Genomic DNA, 20,953 nt, shown 5'->3' on the forward strand with positions numbered 1-20,953 from the left:
TTACACTTTTCAAGAGAGATTTACTTGGAAACTGCAGATAAGTAAATAAACGGAGTGAGTATATGATTGATGTTCCTAAAATAGTAAATGCCTCCCATTTGCAACATTCCTGAAGCAGACTGGCCAGGCAGGCCGTGTTTGTCTTCCTGCTTTACAGAACGCTCTGTGTTTTGAGTATTTACTGCACTTTTTTAATGTTCACTGCCTCCTTTGACGTTTAATACACAGGAGAATTTCGGTCAGAGGCAAGTTCATCAACTTTTATTAGGAGATGCTTGATTAAATGTTTATCACAAAAAAGATCTATGATAAATTATTGTATGGGTAATTAAAAGGAATGAACAGGTTGAATAATGACAAAATATAAAATGAAATTACCTGTATGAATGAGACCACATATAATAATATTAAGAAAAGAACCTGTGTAGGCAGCTTTTTGCTTTTTCCAGATACTACAGCKTACAATTCATAATGCACTAGATCTATTCTGTGATCAGGAGTGCATTTAGTGTTACTTAATATCACTTAATATTGTCTGCTTATTGTTCTCATCTGTTGCTGCTCCGCTGTGTCCACTGCATTGGAAACGGGGCAGCAGAGAGGTTCATCCTGTGGTTGTTTCCAGCAAAGCTGTGAGAATTGCTCAGCTGCTTAGTATGGCTCCATCGGGATAAAATTTCTAACATGGCATTTTCCGGGGGTCAGGAAGATGTAAATTGGGAGCAAACCTGCTCACAAATGTCCTTGTCATTATAAGCGGCAAAGGACTTAAGGCTGAGATTGATATCTTCATAAAAGCACTTCTAGTTGTTTGAAATTACCTTTTGGTTCAAAACATTCAATTAAAAAATAAATAMAAAAGAGTAGCTCTGAAGCAGTTCAGTTTTGTGGGAATTGTACATCTCAAACGTAGRGAGTGATCTTGATTTATTTGGGCAACTCAGGATCTCGGCTTCCTTCAAACACAGACTAAGTGAGTGTCCGAAACAAGGGAATATTTACTTTTATTTATCTCTAAGCAGCAGCATCCTGTGCTCTGTGCCCCTTTAGATAGCACAGGCTTTCAGTCACTTCATTCCACTGTGCCCTTCTTGTTGATTTAATTAAAAGAAAAAAAAAGCTAAAGAATTAAAACACTAGATTAATTTTAAGATCTGAGTAGATTAGTTGGGGTATCTTTTCAAGTTTTGTTTAAAAACGGCCATCTTGCCCTGTCCCTGCCTGTTATTMGGGATTATTGCAAGTAACGATGGCGAGGTCCTGCGCTGGGCTCGTGGTGTGGGCGCTGTCCCTGTTGTGGCCGCCAGCCTCAGCGCTGCTCCCTGTGCGGGACACCCTGATCCCGCCACGGCCTCGGGCGGGTTTGGGTGCCCGGGGGAAGCCAGCCTCGCGTGCCAGCTGCGTGGGGTYATAGGGAATAACCTGCTCTCGTGGGGCTTCTGAACGGCGGGCTGACCGCCGTGATAACGCAGAGACTGTTGCCCTACACGGGTTGCTGTCTGTGTAGTGAAACGGGGTAGCTTTGGTTCCGTGATTTAGTTAAGTAAGCTTGTGAGGTGGAAGAAGTGTTTTACAAAGGCACTGGGCCTGAATTAGAGCTTTGAATCTCTTCTTAGATGAATGTGTCTCGTTCAGTTAATCCAACGTAAACAGAATGTTGCTGCTGTTGGCCCAAATCCTTCTGGATTCCGCTGCAGGATGTTGGAGCTCCAGCCTCCGGATCTGGGTGCTGTCATTATGCTCTAGTGCAATTTTTTTTCCCAAAGTTTAGGGTGTTCAGATTCAGTCTTGGATTCATCCTGCTGCAGAGAGGTGCAAGCCATAAAGCCCAGATTAAGGGGCTTGAAATGTCTCTCAGAGCTGCGCTCTGCTTGGCAATTCATAGTCCTCTGGGGTCAACAGAACTTTCTTGGCAGTTCAGTTTTTACTCCCTGAGTTTTGCTCTGAGCTGCAGGTTCAAGTAAGTCTGAAACTCCGGGCAGGATTCAGTCCAAGAGAGAGAGTTTCCCATGCTTTCTGTCTGCAACAATAAATCCTTCCTCTGAGAGAGAAGGAGAGAGGCAGCAGGGCAAAGCTCCCCCTTGGCTCATCACAAGACTTGCAGATGCTTCCATGAGCCTGGCTTTACCTTGGCGTTTGTAAGAAAGCACCTTCCTAGCAGGGTGTAGCCCCGATTTAATGGGGCAAAGGCTTCTCAGCTGCCTTGGAAAACTCGCATGGCCGCCGCCGCGGTGTTCGTATGCCCTGCACGCCCGACACATGGAGCACCTCCTGATAGGTAAAAACAGTTTTGTTGTGCCTTCTAGCTGCAGCCTGCTGTCCGTGTAAACTGCAGCGAGCACAGTCTGCCCGATCGATGCTTATCTAATGCCCAGCGCTAGCAGTGCCCCCGAGACGGCTGCGCGGCGCGACACGGGCACGCGGCGCGGGCGCGCGCTCTGGTAATTGGCGCATTCGCGCGGCCCCCACGTGCGCGGCAGCTCGTCTGGCCTGGCGTGCCGGGTCGGAAATTGAATTTGCAAAATCAAACTGTAGTTATCTGCATTCCTTGATGTCCTCCCAGGTGAGCTACTGGGCTTCATGCTAATAACTTCTAAAGCAAGCAAACTTYAGCTAATTATGTGCTGGTTTATTCTCCCTTGCTAAATTTTGGCAGGTTGCTTCTGTAAATTATGAAAAATAAATGTGAAATATGCAGATGTCTTTTGTTTGAAGCAGATGTTTGGGCCGCCTTGCCAGAATCTAATCAGCTGTTTCCCCTGAGTTTGTTTCTCCCCCCACCCCCAATATTGTCCAAGAGCTGCTTGAAAGCCGGCAGCCTTGGAGGGGACTGGGGAACAATAGGGCTTCTCTTGGCTTCCCTTCCTCCTTCCTGTCTCCCCTTCTCTCTCCGTCCCTCCCGCGGGCCGTGGGCCTCCYGGGTGGGATTTGGGCCGGGCCGTCTCCACTGGGCAGCAGGGCCGGTGCTCGGCACCCGCCTTGCACTTCCCTTCCGAGGTAATTTTCCAAATTCCTCCTGAGATTCCGTCTATTTAGGGTTAAAAGAATGCAGTTTCAGTCTTTACCAAAGCATTTGTGTAGTCTGACTGCATCATCAAGGAGTATTACTTTTTTTTTTTTTTTTAAATGACGCCTTGCCTGGCAGGATGAATATATAGGCCTTTGATTATTCAAGAAAAAAAATTGTACAAATCAAAATAAATTTGCCTGAGCAATTTAAAATAATTAACCTTTGACAAACCTCCCTCTCTGGTAATGGAATAGTAACTATATGAATAAAAGATAAGTCGTGACATTCAGTGAATTACAATATTCATCCCATAAATTACAGTATAAGATAGCAATATAATCTCCATTTTTATAACTGGAAGGTGTCCTGYGCGGTAGCCCCTGTGCTCTTCAGTCTCCCTTTGAGCCCAGCTGCCGTTTCGGAGCCTGACCCGGGGCACTGTCCTGTTCCCGAGGTGTTCCCAGCGCCGCGGGGCCGGCTGCGGCGCCACGCCGGGAAGCGCCGCCTGCGGAGGGATCCGCAGCAATAAGAGCAAATGATGATCCGGGGAGCCTCCCGCTATACAGCCAAGTGCAATGCCAATAAAGCAGGGGTGTAAACCACAGGAGCATATGGACAAAATATGGTCTGAATGGCATGATTATGTTTCTCAGGCCATAATGAATTCATCCCAAGGTGCAACTGTACATCTGTTGTTATAGTGTTCGTGATAGCAAACACTACAGTTAGGGTTGCAGTTTAGCTCAAATTATAGCCACCTGTTTCCGTTCACTAACAACTTTCTTAAAAATGATTCCTTCTGGACTGATTCATGTCAGTCCTAAAATGGCCATTCATTTATATATTTATTTGGGGGAAAAACTGCTTGATTTACAGAGTGGGCAGGCTGAAAGATCCCACTCCCAACACACACACTGGGAGAAGCAGTTCTCACCACAGTTCCTTAGAAATAAATCAGATCCTCTGAGTCTCCACCAGCTCACATTGTCTCTTCTGTGAGAGACAGACTTTTTGTGACCGACTCTGTGCTTGTTGGGATGTCTTACGGCTTTGGAGCATCGGATCAGGATCCTGCAGGTGTGAGGCGTGAGCTGCTTGGAGGTTCGGAGCCGCACTGAAAGTGGCCTTTGAGCGTGTGCTCTGTGCACAGGAGCGTTGCCCTCATGAGGGGCTTYATCCCACCTGCCTTGAGATGGGCTCAGTCCGAACTGCTGCCTCCACGGGCTGGAGAGCACCATGAGCTGGAAGGTGATGTCCTTGCCTGAGCCTTTGCCTGTCTCCTGGGAGGAACGGGACCCACTGGCTCCTCTTAGCAAAATGTTAAAAGTGGTGAGTGAGGAAAGGCTGCTGGTCAGCCTCTAGACATGCACCTGCTCTTCAGGCGAGTGTTACAAACTGCTTTAATGCAGAAATCATCTTTGCCAATGGGGATCCCAARTCAAGGTGTGCGTGTATTAAAGGAGAGCCTGCTAAGTTTGTTTGTACTTCATGCATCTTGCAATATCTTCATTTTTTTACTTGATAGCAAGTACCTGCTTGAGGAGCCCRTGGGTGTTGGGGCTAGCTCGAGCCGCGGGCTTTGGTGGTGAGTGGGCCGCGCTGTCTCTGTGCTGCTACCAACTCGGCTGGCTGCTGCATTACAGTGCCATGTCCTCACGTTGGGGGAGCTCCCTGAGCAGTGCTGCCCGCCACCCGTACACAGACYGTTCAACGGAGTGAGCGAGCAAGGGGGGTGTTACGTATTTGTATCGATGCTTCCTGTTAATGATAAAGGAGAAAAAACCTGAGTATTGCATCAGTCTGCTCCCCTTTATCTGCTTTTTTATAGACATAGGTGCCAGAGAGGGGCCGCCAGTGGCGATGATATATGTGTTGTTTCCCAAGATTTGGTGTCGATTGAAGTCTTAACAGTAGTGCAACTTTGTGTTACTTCACTRTTGGCTGTTATTATTGTGTGTACTTGTAATTTATGTTTTCAAGGCAAAACTCGGTGCCTCGCTGGGGGGATAGGTAATTGGATCCGGAGCCTTTCACCTGCAGGTCAGTGGTTCACATTTGTTACAGGTCAGCACGGCCTGCGAGTTGTTACCGTGCGGCAGCTGCTCGGTGGCCTCGATGAAATGAGTTGGTGGTCCCAGCTCATTTACTGGAGAGCAGGTGTCTTCCTCACGGATCCAACTGGAGGGCGGCAGCGCAAAGCCCGTTGTTTGGGGGCAGAGAGGGATTCCGTGGCGCCCGGAGCCCCGCTTCCTGCTCGGCACGAGCCCGGGCAGCGCAGGGAGAAGGCAGGAGAGCAAATACACGTGTCTAGATGCTCAGCTGGCCCACTCTTGGCAGAGATCCATTAAGTGTAGCTGCAGTGATAATCACCAGCTGAGGATCCCCAGGCAAATGTGAATCTCCAAACAAAAAATCCTTCCAACACTAAGGTGGAGTTCAGCGTCGAAATCCCGTGTCACTGATCTAAAGCCTAGGGAGGTTACAGTAATATTTTAATTGACTGAAGATCAAAATTATGAATTCAAGTATCTCAGTGTTAAAATTGCATGTAAAACAAAGACAGGCATGCCGAAATTTGGACTCACATTAGCTCTTACATCTCGTGGTGCCCTGAGATACCCATACAATTACAGTTAATGCATTTTACTCCTGTTGTCCCAAGGGAGATGAAATTGGATTTCAAGGATATATTAGTCTCCAACTCCTAATGACTCGGTGCTTTTCACAGCTCTGCCCGTGCCTCTACCTAAACTGCCAGGGCAACCATACCCGGCGAGCAGTTGTGAACCTTTGGGGTGGAAGACAAGCATTTGACCAAGGCAGCTCCTAGCTCCTAGCACGAGAGCAGTGTATGTCCCATAGCAGTTACTTAGGCAAGGCTTTTGAGGGCTGAGGACTTCAGTTATCACAGGAGTCCTGCTGGGGAGGCACGGCTGGGCTGGCTGAGTCCCACAGCGAGCGAAGAGAAACGTTTGCCTGCTTCAGAGACAGGAGAATTTGTCATGCTGAGATTTCCCTGCAGTCGTTCAAAGGTCTGAGCCGCTCCAGGATTAATACCAAGCGGGGCGATGAAAGGGCTCACGGTGTCTGATTTTGTTCTAAAAAATCTCTCGAAGTAGCACGTGAGTTGCAAGGAGAGCCGCTGGGTGCTTTGTGAGGGGAGCTGCTGGGTGCTTTGAAGAGCAGCTGCTGTGCTTGGGAAGGGTGCGTTGCGGGGAGCTGAGCTGTGGCCGTTCCTCACCTCAGATCTACCTGATGGAGGGAAGAAGAGGCAAATGGGGAGAAGCAGATGCAGGTGGGCACTGGAGAATGGGGGTTGAAATGATGCTCCAGGCAACCCTATGCCGTGTGCTTGAGGTGCCAGTGTGGAAACCTGGCAATGCAGAATGCTGGGCTGTGCTGTCTCCAGCTGTGCCTCAAGGTTTAGGAGAAGACTGGAAGGGTTTGGCCCAGGAGAGGGCACCGTTTGGTGCAGTTAGTGCTGGGAGGGCAATAGAACTAGCAAGGACAAAGACAAGGGATCCAGAAAATTCAAACACAAGATTTCTGGTTGCCTTTGGTTGCACACAGACTCAGTATTGACGAGCAAAATAGTTTCACACTGACCATGCAGTGTGAAAATAACACTAGGGCAAAGATGGAGTCATATCCGTTGAAGTTCCTTGGTTGTTTGTTGATTATTTATAATACTAGAGGACCTGCCAAGTATTTGTAAAAATGTAAAAATACTAGTCTTGAATTATGGAAGTATTTTAATTTACCATGACTGTCCATGTCCTCCAATAATTTTGTATGTTGTTTGCTTCTCTAGAAGTCTGATAAGCACTTACTGTCCAGAAATTATGCAGTGAGATTGTCAGTGATGTCATAACACAAAACATTTGAAGGTGTTTGCCTTAAAAGACTCCGTTTACCTATCTCTAAGAACCAAAGATCTGCAGATGATTCAAATCATTAAAAAAACAAAAAGAAGCAGCAAATACTGCTTTGACAAATAGTTCTACATGTAGATTTAATAAGTGAAGGCTTTGGAAGAAGGAAAGATAAGAATTCCAGTCGCTCCTTTGTCCCTAGCAGAACATTTGGAGGTGCGAGAGCCTGCTGCAGTGCGTGCACCTCACTCCTTCACCCCAAATAAGGCACCGTTCGGATGCGCTCACGCGGTAAGAGCAGCATCCCAGGGCAGAAAGGCTTCTGCCAGGTCGCTGCAGCCTTTCTTCATGGCCACCAGCACCAGCCCTGCGTTAACCAGCCCCTTCTGTAGGGTTGCTTTCCAAAGCAGGTTTTAATTTGAGATTGCTGTTTGAGAGAAACAAACAGTTCTTGAAAGATGATTTGAAGGAAAAAAAAATCAACAAAAGAAATCCCAAATCCAAAAGAGCCAAATATTGGTAGGTGAAGGGAAGATTAAGAARAAATTGCCTGTTACAGAACTTCATTAAAGTCATTTATTAGCTTTGTAATGCCTAACAGTCTGCTGGCTCCRGGATTTTTTCATGTCGGGGGGTGTAGATAAGAGAGTGTTTCACTTTCATTTGCATTCTTGATCCCTGCTGCTCTGTTTATAGCGTTGATGCTATTCATACAGTCTTTGCAATATTAATTTTTAATTTATGATGCTCATTAGGAGACACTTAAAACAGAACAATTATCATTTATCTTGATATATTATTTACTAAGACTTGCTGTCATGGTTAGGGACTTGTGATTAGTGGGAGGGGAATAAAAAACAGCTCTGAAAGGTGCTGGGCTGAAGGGACGGGGCCCTAGAAAGCGGTTGCCACAACCCAAGGCCTCAAGTTCGGCTGTCTAAGGGGAAGACTTGCAGCACCTAATCAAAACTCGGGAGGAACCCCCGAAGATGAGCTTGGAATGATACTTAATGAACCTGCAGGATCATATTAATGAAACTCACTCGTAAACCACCAGCTCATCAATTATTCATCCCGCTACAGTCCTGGCACTTGACTGTCTTCCCTTTTTGTCTCAACGTGATTACCTTTTTTTATTCCCTCTACCCTCATTTTCCTGGCGTGGATCTGCTGATGGGTACCCCGAGTAGCGCTGCCTCCCTGGGAAGTTGTGTTTCTCAAGGGAACCGGCAGAGCATCCGCAGGAACGAGGAGGGTAGATTGTGCCCTTGGAGGCATTTGGATAAATGTGCCTGGCTTATTAACACTTAACAAACCAAATCGCTGATATGACAGCCCGGGATAATCCGATTTGTTCGAGGCTGCCATATTGGAAGCTCAGGATCATCTATAATTTTCTTGATTAATTTGTAGTGTTTGGTAAGTCGTTGTGAGGCTGATGTCCATATAGAAGTCCATATGGCAAAACAATGCCAATACTGGTGAGCTTCTACACATAAATAGGGGTGCTCTTGCCAGAGGCATGTGCTTGTCCCTTCAGCAAGAGCCCTGAGACTTGCTGTGCTGGTGGGAGTTCCTGGAGTTGTTTACAAAGTACTCTGCGGCTCTGTAGCGGAGAGAGGGCAAATTGGCCACTCTGCAGCTCCATAATTGCGGCCCTGCAGCTGAAACCAATTGTTTTATTTTTAGCTGCATGTGTTTTATTTAGTTATTTTTAGACTTCCTGAAAGGGAGGATATTTTTGTTTTTTTTCTGGTTGACATCAAAACAGGAACAACAAATTATTAATTGCGTAACCCATTCCCTGCGGACTTGGCTTGCAGCTTTTGATGAGCCGCTGCACAGCGGGATGGGGTCACAGGCACAAGGTCTCAAGGACTTGCACCATCAGCCACCTCCAGTCACACGCACCGTTCCCTGCCTGTCCCCCGCTGCAAACCTGGACACTGGGATTAATCTCGATGGAAGCCACTGTGTTGCTGAACTGCGGCTTCCCGGGGGAAGCTCGCAGTTACAAATCTGCTCGTTCTGTAATCCTTGCACTTTTTTTTTTCTTTCTTCTTCAAGATTTTGCAGACTGGTTTTGGAACATATTTATTCATTCTAGGCCGAAAAGGAAAGGGGAAAACAAACAAACAAAATCTCCCGCCTGGGGTTGTGGCAGAACTGAAACAATAGTCTGGTGATGATTTCACAGTGTAATGAGGAGGATGCAAGGTGCTGCCACTTGTCTTTGTGGTACGTCGCCCTTCCCGTCTCCACGCCGGCTCAGGAACCTTTGCAGAGTGGTGTTTCCCGCGCCCTGCGAGGGGCCCRTGGGCACCCTTAGGTTCTTGGAGCTGTTGGAACAGATGGCCCTGGGGCGTGAACACGGATGGCTCGGGGGGCTGTCCAGCGCACAGCTCCGCTCTTCCCGTCTCCTGCGCCATCGTGTAGGTGCGGATGCTGCTGTGGCAAACACCACATGGTTCCCTCTGCTCCCCAGCAAGACGGGCCCGGGCTGCTGCTGCTCTGAATAATAGCTGATGCTTGGCCTTAGTCATAGGCTGTTCTGAAGCAAATTTGTCTGACAGTACTTTTCCTCATTAACGGAAAAAATATTCCCAAGCAGTTCTCTTCATTTTTGTATCATTTAGGCAGAATTTGGAAAATCAATAGAATGATTTGTGTGTGTAAGACCTGTGCTCTGAGGTGATGCAGAGACTCAGATCCGTAGATTTTTAGTGAGATTTAAGGCAGGTCTCTGCAACACCTCRTGGTGGAGCCTGCTGCCCCATGTCCGAGGGAACGGGTCCGTGTGTGTGTGTGTGCGTGCACGTGCCGTGGGATGCCAAGGAAGGAGCTGCTGGGAAGCTTGTGTTAGCTGTGTTAGTGAGGCTGGCGTTGGCCTTGCTGTGACGGCGCGGGGGCGAAAGCAGCCTGCCCTTGGTACTATGATAAACGGAGGCATCTGCACTGCCCTGCTCTGCGTCCACAGCCCCTTGGAGTGGGACGCTTAGATTCAACCCGCCAAGATGCTCTGGATGTTTTTACCCATTCTAGGTGCTTATCCAGGATTTCATTCATCACCTCTAGAGAACACTTTTGGATTAGCTTTCTATTTTTCTAAGCAAAGCCCAGCTTTGCTACTCTGGTAATTTAATGTTGGAGTTGCAATTTAACATAAAGCTTCTTAGCAAGCAGGTAATCAACTTAACGGAGTTTATTGCACAGGCAGCTGTTCGGCAATCTAATATTATTAGGGTTTTTTTTACCTGTTATTTGCAGCTGCCGAACAGGATGGATTCACAACAGTTCCAGGCTCTGCCTGAAACAATCTCATCGTGGCGACATTATGATTTTGGATCACTTTCAAGACCTGGGTTTTGCCAAGTGTGAGGCTCATAAATTGTGCGGGGGGGCTCGGAAGGACAGGTGCCTCCTTGGGCTTCTTTGCGTCCTGCCGCTCGCCGAGGCGCTGGCCAGGTGATTTGTGACTAGCTTTGCTTTGCTGGAAGGGCTCCCACCAAATTGCTGTTGTTTCTAGCTGGGCCGGGAGAAGTACCCAGGTGCTCGCACYGTTCCAGTTGAGGCCCAGCAGCGAGCTGGGCGCAAGGGCAGCGCTGCTGCCCGTGGCAGGCTGTGCACAGGGCAGGCCCTTGCACAGCGGCATCGGCGTCCTGGAGCCACCTCCCGCTTCCCAGGAGATTCTCCATGCTGACGCTCGCCTCTCCCTGAAGCCACATGGGAGACTCCGCAGCACCCTGTGCAGAGCAGCAGGGCGGATCTCTCCATCACCTTGTCAGGGCACGGAACTCTGCCCGTTTTTGCCCAGGGGAAACTTGGCGTCCATCTTAACATATTTCCTTTTGTCTGGCCGTCCAGCAATCGCCCTCACCCTATTTATTTATATTTTCCCCCCCGTTTACTTCTCCGCCTGGCGTTTGCGGCGCCTCCTCCGCGGAGCCGCAGGTTGGAGGTTCCCCCCTTTTGTGTGCGYGTGACAGGTGCCTAATTGAATGATGAATGTCCCTTTATTACCCGTAATGGAAGTGCCAGCGCCTTGATTGGCTTGCGGCRGCGCGGGGCCGCGCGGCAGGCACAGCGGGGGGCCCGGCCCGGCAGCCCGGGCCTGTCCCCCATCTGTCTAATCGCATCTCGGCCCGGCACGGGGCGTGCGCGGCCGTGGTGGCGGCGGCAAACCCTCGTAAATCAGCGCTCGTTGCGCGCGGCGCTGCCGCTCGGCGGGCAGCAGTGCTGAGGCGAGGGCAACGGCAGTGCTGAGGCGAGGGCGGCGGCTGCGCTGAGGGGATGGCGGCAGCGCTGAGGGGATGGCAGCAGCGCTGAGGTGGCGGTGGCAGCGCTGAGGCGGCCACGGCAGCGCTGAGGCGATGGTGACGGCAGCGCTGAGGCGGCCGCCCGCGCCTGACAGCGCCGCGATGAAGATTAATGTCCCCGGCCTGAGTGACAGAGCGGGGGCCGCGGGGCAGGGAGGGTCGTCCATCACGCCCTGGCAGGTGTCACTCAGGCCGCGGACGCCCGCCCGCCTGCGCCGTTTTTCTGCCGCTTAAGCAAGGAGTTTAATAACATCCCCAGAATTAAAACTCATTCTTCGTAGCAGGCCTGACAGCTGAAAATAAGAAAATCAATTCCTCACGTGTTAGAGGCCGGTTAACTGACTAGGGCTTTGACTTTAATTTAGTCTTTGGGCTGAATTTCAAGTAGGACGCTTTTGTAAGACATCATCTATTAAAATTTACCAATAGCACTAACTTCACTGTTATTATTGCCGCTGGATTAAAATGCGGCCTTTGGTAGCAGATGTCATCCTCATTGGTGCGAGCTCAAGCACCGGCTGCTGTAGTTTGGGATATTCCACTTCATCCTCATTAGAGATGTTTATAGCTGCTCTCTTCATTAATATTGATCCCTTAAACTACTGAGGAAAACAAGACGGACACTAATTTGAACCATTTTGTATCATTAAACTGTGTGGATTTCTTCGTTTTCAGCCATTCGGATGAGCCGGGTAGAGTATTTTGCAAACCAAATAGAGAGGAAAAGACAGCACAAACTTCTGGCAGCTCCTTGCCACTCTTGTAGAAAGAGCCACAGGCCGCCAAGGGCATCTGGAAGGGGCTGCTGATCCTGGAAAAGGCTTGGAAAAAGCTCCTGAAAAAACAGCCCCCAAACAATGACCTTACTATGTGCTCGTTATCCTGGCTAGTGAGGCCGGTCACAAATGCGGGTTTGCTGTTTCGTTAGGCTCATTAACACCAGGGAGGCCTAGGTGTGATGGGCTCCTCCATGGAAACACAGGCGCAGGGGAGAGGCTGGTGGCTCCTGGTCCAGCTGAGGATGCCTGTGAAGCTCCATAAAGCACAGCTTGCATCCAAAGAAGTGTGCATTTCCAGCGGAGCTGGAAGTACAAATGCTGTTGTATTAGGCCATAGCTGCAGTAGCGTGTGCGCTTCAGGTCAACGTGTGCAGGAAGGATTAATTCCATGTGGAAGGAGTGCCAAGAAGGGCTACTGGGGGATCAGGAAAGTGCGGAGCGGTCCTACAAGGCAGAACAAAGGACCCGGCTTGTTTGGACTAGCAGAGCGAGGGCTGCGAGGGACCGTGATTGCTCTCCGCAAATACTTCAGGGGAGGTAAATATATGGAATTGAGGAGAACAGAGTCTTGACATGATATCCCAGGGCAATGCTTGCAGGCCTGCCTTCTTATAAAGCAACCAGAATTCGTCTCCACGTAGATAATAAATCAAGCGCAGTGAGAGAAATTGGAAAATAAAGAGCAGATTCTCATACATTTACCTGACAAGTAATCTCAGTGAAGCCATTCAGTTTGAGGGGAAGGAAGGGATTTGTTCGGCGGGTGGGGGTAGGACAGGAATTCTCCCGCCTTAGGAATTCAATTCTGTCTCTGTTGAGAGCAGAGGGAGCAGGGGGCAGCTGAGCTGCTACACAGACACCTCGGTTCGGAGACGGCAGTCATACAGGAGAGATTTGTACACCTCCCGTGTACAAATTCCGGGAATAGGGAGTTCGGCCCTAACCTTGTCCTAGAGACCACCGTGTTGTAACGTCTTCTGAGGGCTTTTCTGTGAATTGAATGAGAGATATTGCAAAATGCAAAAAAAAAAAACCCCAAAACTTGGCAGTCTTAAATTTCTGCTTTCAGAAATAAATTAACACTTTTTTTCTTATGCTGATRCAACTATCAGTTTATTACACATCTTTTCTCATCTTTATTTTATGTCATGCCCATTCTAATCTGATGACAAACAATTGCATTTCAATATATTATTATGTTAGTGCAATTTATATTCTCCAAGGAAGCTGCTGATTTGTCAGGATGACATTGCAGAATCTTTAAGAAGTCTCAATTTAGAATTAAAAAGGRCTTTTTTGTTGTTGTTGTTATTCTGAGGAACTTCTCTGTAGAGGAAATACTTACCTAAAAATGCAGTTTGTGCTTTGTCAGTCACAGTTAAGGTATATTTCTATATGTAATTAAACCTATATGCTAATGAATTACTCCAACAATGGTAACAGTAAAACTGATTGTCCAYTGGAGCAGATTAACCAAAAGATAGAAAAAAAATCCAAGTACTGGACGTTATTTTTTGAATCGAGTTGGTGAACTACAAAATGAGAGGTTAAATGTAGGAATGTTTTAATTGATTTCTCAAACTGTGCTGTGCATGCTCTCAGTTCAACTGGCCTGCCTATCTTAAAACCTATAAAGATACTATGAAGATATTACCCAGTGCAACTGATGAATAAATCCCCCCCGCAAAAAAAAGGCAAAAGGAGCCTTACAGGAGGTTCTCTTTAGCTGACTGTATTTGCCATTTTATAATCCACTTCTTAAAACACCACCTGTAGATTATTCTCATTTTTCATCATTCCTGGCAGCTGTCTGTCATGGTTTTGTTCTGTGTAACAACATCAGTGTAGAAATCTTGGACAATTATTTGGTTCTTGAGTAGATTCCTATTCCCTCACCTAAACCACATGAAACTTGCATGTCTAGACCATGCACAGGTGACTGACTCTCTCTTCCAAAAGATCACTAACCTATCCAGACTTAGCTGAAAGGGCTGATTTTTAATTTTAGCATTAGATATTGACCATTGTGTCAGTTATTTTGTAGTTACAAGAAAGCATTCATTTTTTAAGTGACATATATATATATTTCTTTTTCCCCCAGGATGACTTCAGATGTGCAACCGCTGAGGAAATAGCGTACAGCAAGATACTACAAGTTAAGATGTAGGTACAGATATTACAGCCATGAGAGCATGACTTCAAGAGGGGTTRCATAGGCAGTATGGTTGTAGCAGGCTCAATTACAGTAGGAGATAATTTGATAGGGATTATAGACCTACACTGAAGCCAATTAGTAGAATGGAACCAGAGTGCACACAACAAAAGGACTTGATAATAAGCAAAGTGCTTAGGAACAGAAGCCAAATGAAAATGAAATAAAAGGCTGTGATCCAAAAATCTATGGTCTTGAGAACATGGGACAGCCTCCAAATGAATGATTATGGCATTTATCACAAGATACATTGGGTCAAAATCCCCATTAAGGTTGGTAGAGAACTTTCATAAACGGGAAAGTGCATAAAGGAAAAGGTGATTTGGAAAAAGGGAAAAATGCTAATGTAATTTGTTGTCAGTTCTGGATCTCCAAGGGTAACATACAGGCTTGTAGCCATGCTGCCTAACCTTCAACCATTGCACTTAGTTGAGTTAGGATCCTGCTCGCCTCGTGTGCGACGCTCTCTGCAGTGAGGGGCATTTCCACATGTTGGCCTGGTCTAGAGCGGTGGGGGAGAAGCTGCCCTGTAATTGGGTAGTTGTCTTCTTAGTGATAGGTTGGTTGATAAACTCTGTCTTTTCTCCCCTTCATAAACCAACATTGATTAATTATGTTCTTTATTTCTATAATTATCCAGTATCATGCCTGACTTTGGGGAGGGATGATTCGGGGCTGGTCTGAATCCTCCTGTTAAAAACACTTTTAAGACATTGACTTTCTTCCAGACAGTCGGTGAAGCCAATCAGACATGGGTGGAAAATCTGCAGCAGGTCTGCCATAATTCTGAAGTCTCTTAATGAACTCAAAGCCCTGGTGCCATGGCTAGGAGCAGTGCCAAGGCTTCCACAGGTGAGTGTCACGGAGCAGGGGACCTGAATGTGCAAGTAGCAGCTCTCAGGGTGCACAGCACRGTGTACATTAGGGTTTGTGTGTTGAGGTGGGGTATACTGAGCCCATTGCTGCAGGGTTCGTGGGGGCTCTGCCTCCGAGCTCCGGTCTCTGCAACTGAAACTGCCCCCCCCGAAGAGAGGCTCTTCCCAGCCAAGTGCCTCTTCATCTGCAGCCTGGACGGTTTCATTCTTAAACCAGCACCAGTGGYGTAGGGAGTTGTCCAGGGTTTACAGGATCTGCCAGCAAGGCAGTGGTCCCACCAAGGTGCAAAGCGAAGGCTTTTCTCGCTGCTTTTCTACCAAAGTCTGAGCAAATCTGTAACTGGCAGCTGCAGTGTCCCTTTGAGCTGTTTTATGGATATATGTGAAGTGCTTGAGACAAATCAGTTCAAAAAGAAATCTGTGGTGTTTTCAAGGTAAAAACCCTTATAATCCTCGTGTTCTTTGCTGTGTATGGTGTTCAGTTAACAACCTCCTGCTTATTTCCTGGAAAGAAGGTGGGTGTTACAGTGCAGTTATCCTTATTTAAKGGAGAAGGTGAAGTGATTTACCCATCTCTTTTGACTAATTTGAGAATCTATTTAAAAGGAAGTGGTAGKGATGGTTGATTTTTCCCTAATACTTATTACTGTGGGTAACAGCAGATGCCTGGATGTTTTGTTATTCTTTTCCTCAACTTTTAGCTGCACTTTTATTCAGCTAAGGATTTGACACCAGCAAAATAATTTGAATGCATGGGTTAAAAAAAAAGGCACATGCTCCATGAATCAGCTATCCARTATTAGTCTACCAGGTTGTCATTTCCACAAGCAAGCGAAAAAATAAAATACATTTTTACTGTGCTGTTTGAAATATTCCTCTGAGTTTATGGACATCGAATAACAATCTTGAAACGTACTAACTGGGTTTGTAGCAGTACAGGAGCCACTTCAGAGATCATTGCAACTTTAATTCTTAAGGCATTAATGTTGATGATGAACGTAAAAAAGAATCTTTTCAATTTGTCATGAGTGTGCTGCAGTGCCGGGAATGCAGACAGGGCTGCTCAGTCTTTTGTACGGGCTCCTCGTGTGGAGCCGCTGACTTGCCCGTCTGCCCCGGGTGCCGTTGCTGCCTTGCCCGGGCTACCTGGCAGGCAGCCGCTCTCCCTGGCACTCCTGCGGGTGTCACAGGGTCCCTCTGTTCYTGTGAGCTGTGGAGGAAGGGCCCACAGATGGATCCCAAATTTACCCTCTCCATGGAACAGCTGAGCTTAGGTGAGAGGGGCTCCAGGCCCAACGGCTTCTGACCCACAGGGAAGCAGGCACGGCATCTGAAAAACGTTTCGGGAGCAAAGTAATTCCCAGGTATCATTTAGTGAGGAGAAAGYCATGATGCAATTTTAAAATATATCCTAATAGGCAACAGCTGGTGATGGTTCCTAGTACTCGATATATCTTGGCTTTTAGTCACTTAGCTACTAAAAGTGAGGCCTTATGTAACTCAAAAAAGAAGAGAGAAAATTCTATTAAATTCTTTGTAGCTGCAATGGGTCATCCATAGAACTTCATAAGTAGCTTCGTGTTATGATTAAGAAACTAAGTGTTTTTTTTCCAAAAGGTCCTCTGTGTTCTGATAGTTTATGTAAGAAAAACAACTGAGTTTATGTRATAGGGTGACTTCTGAAGGTGAGCRGTGTGGGGTAGGGTTAAAACTAATTAAGTGGATCAAAATTGGCACAGAGACAGAGTGTAAAAATGAATGTAATCAGCAGGGAAAGGTAATTTAATTAAATTGTCAGAAGATGTCAAGTAAAAAAACTTCGTATTAAAAGCATAAGGAAAAAACTTTTCGTAAATGGCCTTGGGGAGGGTCATTCCAAATAACTAAATAAGGCAGGGACAGGAGTTGAGAAGCAGCAGCGATGGGTTCCACACTGCAAGGGCAGCGGAGTCTGGCCAGAGGGAGGTCCATGGGATGCTCGGTGCTCCGTGCAYGTGCCCGCCTTCCTCAGGGCACGGTCCCTTGCCTCTCCGGACACAAGGACCTTGGCGCAGGACCAAGCCTGGCCGTGGTTTTAAGTCGGGGCTTTGGGAGGTTAGTGCTGGAGCCGGGTGGACCCCACAGTCGCTCTGAGCGCTGTCCAGGTGCGTGTTGTCACAGGCCCTGTGTTGGCCAGGACAGTGTGGTGCAGGCCATGCACGAGCCGTGAGCGGAGCTGCCCCCAGACGCAGGGCTCTTGTCAGGAGGTGTGACAGGCTGCACCGCGCAGGAGCAGCAGACACAAGGTGCGCGGCCTTTTAAATCCYTTTTTTCCCGCTCTTCTTTAAAATACATACATAGCTAGGAGAGAAATCCCTGACTGCCTTTGTTCCAAGGTAGTTTAGGTTCAAGCTGATGTACTTGTTCTGTGCAGCTCTAGTGTTAGAAGACTGTCAAACTCTAGATAGTCTAAACCCTGGAACCTTAACTACCTATTTAAGGCTTTAGATGACCAGAGCAACTGGGAGAAACTTCTAAAACATGATTCTGCCTTTCTCCCAGCCCGGGTGGCCTGGAGCTGTAGAGGGCTCGGGAATGGCCACAGCGGGAGGCACAAGTGTTTCGGTGGCTCCAGGGATGTGGCTGCCCTGGGTGAGCTGAAGGTGCCTTGTGGCTTGCACGAAATGACATCATGAGAGCCCAAGGTCTGCAGCGCTTGGCATCGTGTGTGTGAGTGGAAGTCTTCCTTGTTCTCAGCTACTTCTTGCCTGTAGCTTGCTGCCAAAGGTCCCCATCAGCTCGTCCTGATTTATTCCTTCATGTATTGCCGTGCTCGTGTTCGGCGCAGACGTGGGAGGCAGTGGTTCAGCCTTCCTGCCCCCTCCCTCGGTTTTTGGTCAATCTTCAGTAAATAATGATGCCGTTATCTTCTGACAGCGGGCTTGGATCCCATTAGATACCTCCATTCACTCCCCGCGTCAGTCAAAGAATATATTAGATAGGATCACAACTTTATCTGCCCAATACATGTTATACCAATGTAGCACAAGAAGGGCTGCTCAAATTGATTGAATTGGGTTTTCCTGGAGCRCTGCTTTGTGTGTGGCGGGAATGTGCTGCGTCGGTTGGCAGGAGCGGCAGCCGTGGTGTGACTAATCGCAGCACTGCTAGTGCCAAATGATCTCGGGAAACCTGAGGAGCAGGAGGATCAATGTTCCACTCGCTTCGTATAAATGGCCCATACTCGAAAAGCCAGTGGATGAAGGAGAGATACTGCTCCTTTAGGTGTTGCATCCGTACACGATGCAGGTTGGATGTTTCAGACACGAGCCTTTGTCCTGCACGTGCCTGTAAGTGCCCTCACCTCTAGGTGACCAAAGGCAGMGACCCAGCTGCCAGCTACTGATTTTGTTGGTGCCTTATGCTGCGTGACAGTGTTTCTTAGACATGATCTCCCTCGCTGGGTGGCTGCCTTCTGAGCTGTGTCCATCCAACCCCTTGAAGCAAGAAGGCAGTCACCTGGGTCAGTCACAGAGGGCAAAATGTTTGAAGGCCCCGTGGCAATGGGAGAGGGTCAACGTTGGCCTTCAGAGGAAWATTCCTGGCAGTAATGCCCGGGGGAGCACGAAGAGGAGCCTGTGCTAGGCAGAGCCTGCGATGAAGGGGCTGCTCCGTGCCCTTCTTGCGGTGCCGAGGAGGAGGCTGCTYGCTTGGCCGCTGCCACCAGGCCCCACCAGGCCAGCGCTGGTGCCTCTGCTGCCCCTTATCTCCAGGTGCAGGGTAGAGGAGCCACAGGCCTCCCTCCCTGATGGAGATGGAGCCCGCGCTGCTGGGGACCTGGGCGACTTCTCCRAGTCCCACTGCCTTCCGCTGGGAGCTGCCCCCTCACGCTGCCCACTGCGCTTCRTTTTCCTCTCCAGTCATTTTCTGTTGGGGGACATCAGCTGTTAATACGGTTAGTTCTTTCTGATTTTCTCTCCCAGACAGGGCAGCCTGTCTTTTATTCTGCTTTTCCCCTTTCTGCCAGGGTAAAAATCACACACTGATAACCTTTTGATTTAGGTCCTCGCCTTATTGTCTTGGAGAGGATTATTTATAATGAGAGGGGACTGGGTTTTCATCACTTACAGATTGATGCATGTTTTAGAGCGTTCACCTTTAAGGTATCCAGAATCCAATCTGCTCCATCCTCTGCAGACTGTAAATTTCTGGAGTTGGGCTCCTTTGTCCCCCTTGTCTGCCGGGAAAGCTTTACGATCACCGTCACGTTACCTGTGTGCAGAGCCCTGCGTCCTACGAGAGGCCGTGTCTCTGCTTTTGTACCAGTAACAGGATGATTCCCAGGCCGGGCTTCATCCCTAATAAGCAACTTGAGAATTCCACCTGAACTGAGAAATATTTTTCCCCTCTGTGTGCCCTAAGCTTCAGACCATCAAGGAGCCGACACGCTTTGAATCTAAGACAGAGCTTACAGCCTAACAGCTTTTTTATCACCTTCCATCAAGCAAAAAAGCCTCCAGGTGGATTAAGCTGTGTATGTAAGAGGCTTAGGAGGTAGCAGGTGTCAAGTCTYGGTAAAGGTCACTTTATTAGGGCTRTTGTGCTCTCAGCACAGCTTTCCTTGTGGGCTTCTGCAGTGCGGGCGCAGAGCTGGCCCTGGCGGTCCCTTCTTTTAGGGGGTGGCCCTGGTAAGTGCGGGGAGCTGGCAGGGCAGGGAAAAGGGCTTCCCGCCTTCCCCTGCAGCCCCGGGAAGGGCCACATCACAGGGCAGGGTGGTGACAGCCTGCCACGAAAGCAGGAATGAGGAGCAATAAAGGAACAGAAATCAAAATCCTCTCTGCCCCTAACTGAGAACCTGGCGTGCACCTGAAACCCGCTGGCCACATCCCATAGCTGCTTTTACTGGATCTGCTGCAAGAAAGAATAAACCACGCAGCACATCCTGCCGGAGACTGGGAGTCCTGAGCAGACAGCATTCACGCGGGTCACATTTCTGATCCTATCTGCACAGCAGAAAGGGTCACCAACATTTTTTTGATGGGAGTGATGTAAGAGGAGGAGCCCTGGCCACAGACACTTGCTTTTGCTGCCCCAGGGCACGGATGGCCGGGTCCCCAGCCGGAGGTGAGCAGCAGGTCAAGGCTGAGGAGGACAACAGGACAGGGTGATACTTCCAGCACCCGATAAAACGGCCTTCACGGGCACCTCAAGGCTTGGGAAGCTCAGTCAAACCTGGCCATGCCTATTAAATCCTGCACTGCTGCCAAAGCGACTTGAACTGGCTGGTCCTTCTGCACAGAATGGAGCTGCAGTCCTGCTGCAGCCCTACAGAAACCGGAGTATGTCAGTGCAGAGATGTGGAGGAGTCTGCGCAGATGAGTGTGAGCAAGAGAAATGCAAAGTCTGAGAGTGAAGCAGGGAGCCTGGCAGACGGTTTTGAAGGTTGAGGGCATTGCAGAGAAGTCAAATGGCTCTGCAGCTTCTCTTCACTTGAAAGATCCTGAGCAAATACCTGCTTTCTAGGCAGTAAAGATGAGCTGTTCCTGGACCGAGCTGTCAATAGAAGAAATGTTACAACCAGCTGATAAATCAGAGGCAGTAAATAATCATCAGAGAACACATGCCCAAGAGCTGGGAAGGATCTTCACAATGAAGTGACAGAAGCACTGGGCGAAAAGCGCAGTCATGTTAAAGCAGCCTATTGCACCAGAAGGCCAAGAGCAGCACAGGTTTATCTATRATTTAAGTAAGCTGCCATTGGGACCCAGGGATGTTCCTAGGYCTGTTTTGGTATCTGAAGAAAGTGCTGAACCAACAGTGAGGACCCAGCTCTTGTGGACGACCAGGGACCTGGCTTTGTTCCTGCCCCGGTGCAGAGGGGCCAGCAGCCCCAGCCCTTCCCCACGGCAC

The 20,953-nt window shown here is 48.4% G+C and overlaps 1 long non-coding RNA gene across 1 annotated transcript in view; it reads left to right on the top strand.

Annotated features, from left to right (window-relative positions):
* The first annotated feature begins 14,076 nt into the window (after positions 1–14,076).
* LOC112942968 overlaps positions 14,077–20,953 on the top strand; it is a 37,044-nt gene continuing 30,167 nt past the window's right edge. The window contains exons 1-2 of the long non-coding RNA XR_003248504.1: positions 14,077–14,140; positions 14,918–15,041. This is a non-coding gene — a long non-coding RNA (uncharacterized LOC112942968). The remainder of the gene's footprint in view (positions 14,141–14,917; positions 15,042–20,953) is intronic.

This window comes from Nothoprocta perdicaria, unplaced genomic scaffold (assembly GCF_003342845.1).
Source record: "Nothoprocta perdicaria isolate Ctin4 unplaced genomic scaffold, notPer1 scaffold_138, whole genome shotgun sequence".
NCBI classification, from domain to species: Eukaryota; Metazoa; Chordata; class Aves; order Tinamiformes; family Tinamidae; genus Nothoprocta; species Nothoprocta perdicaria.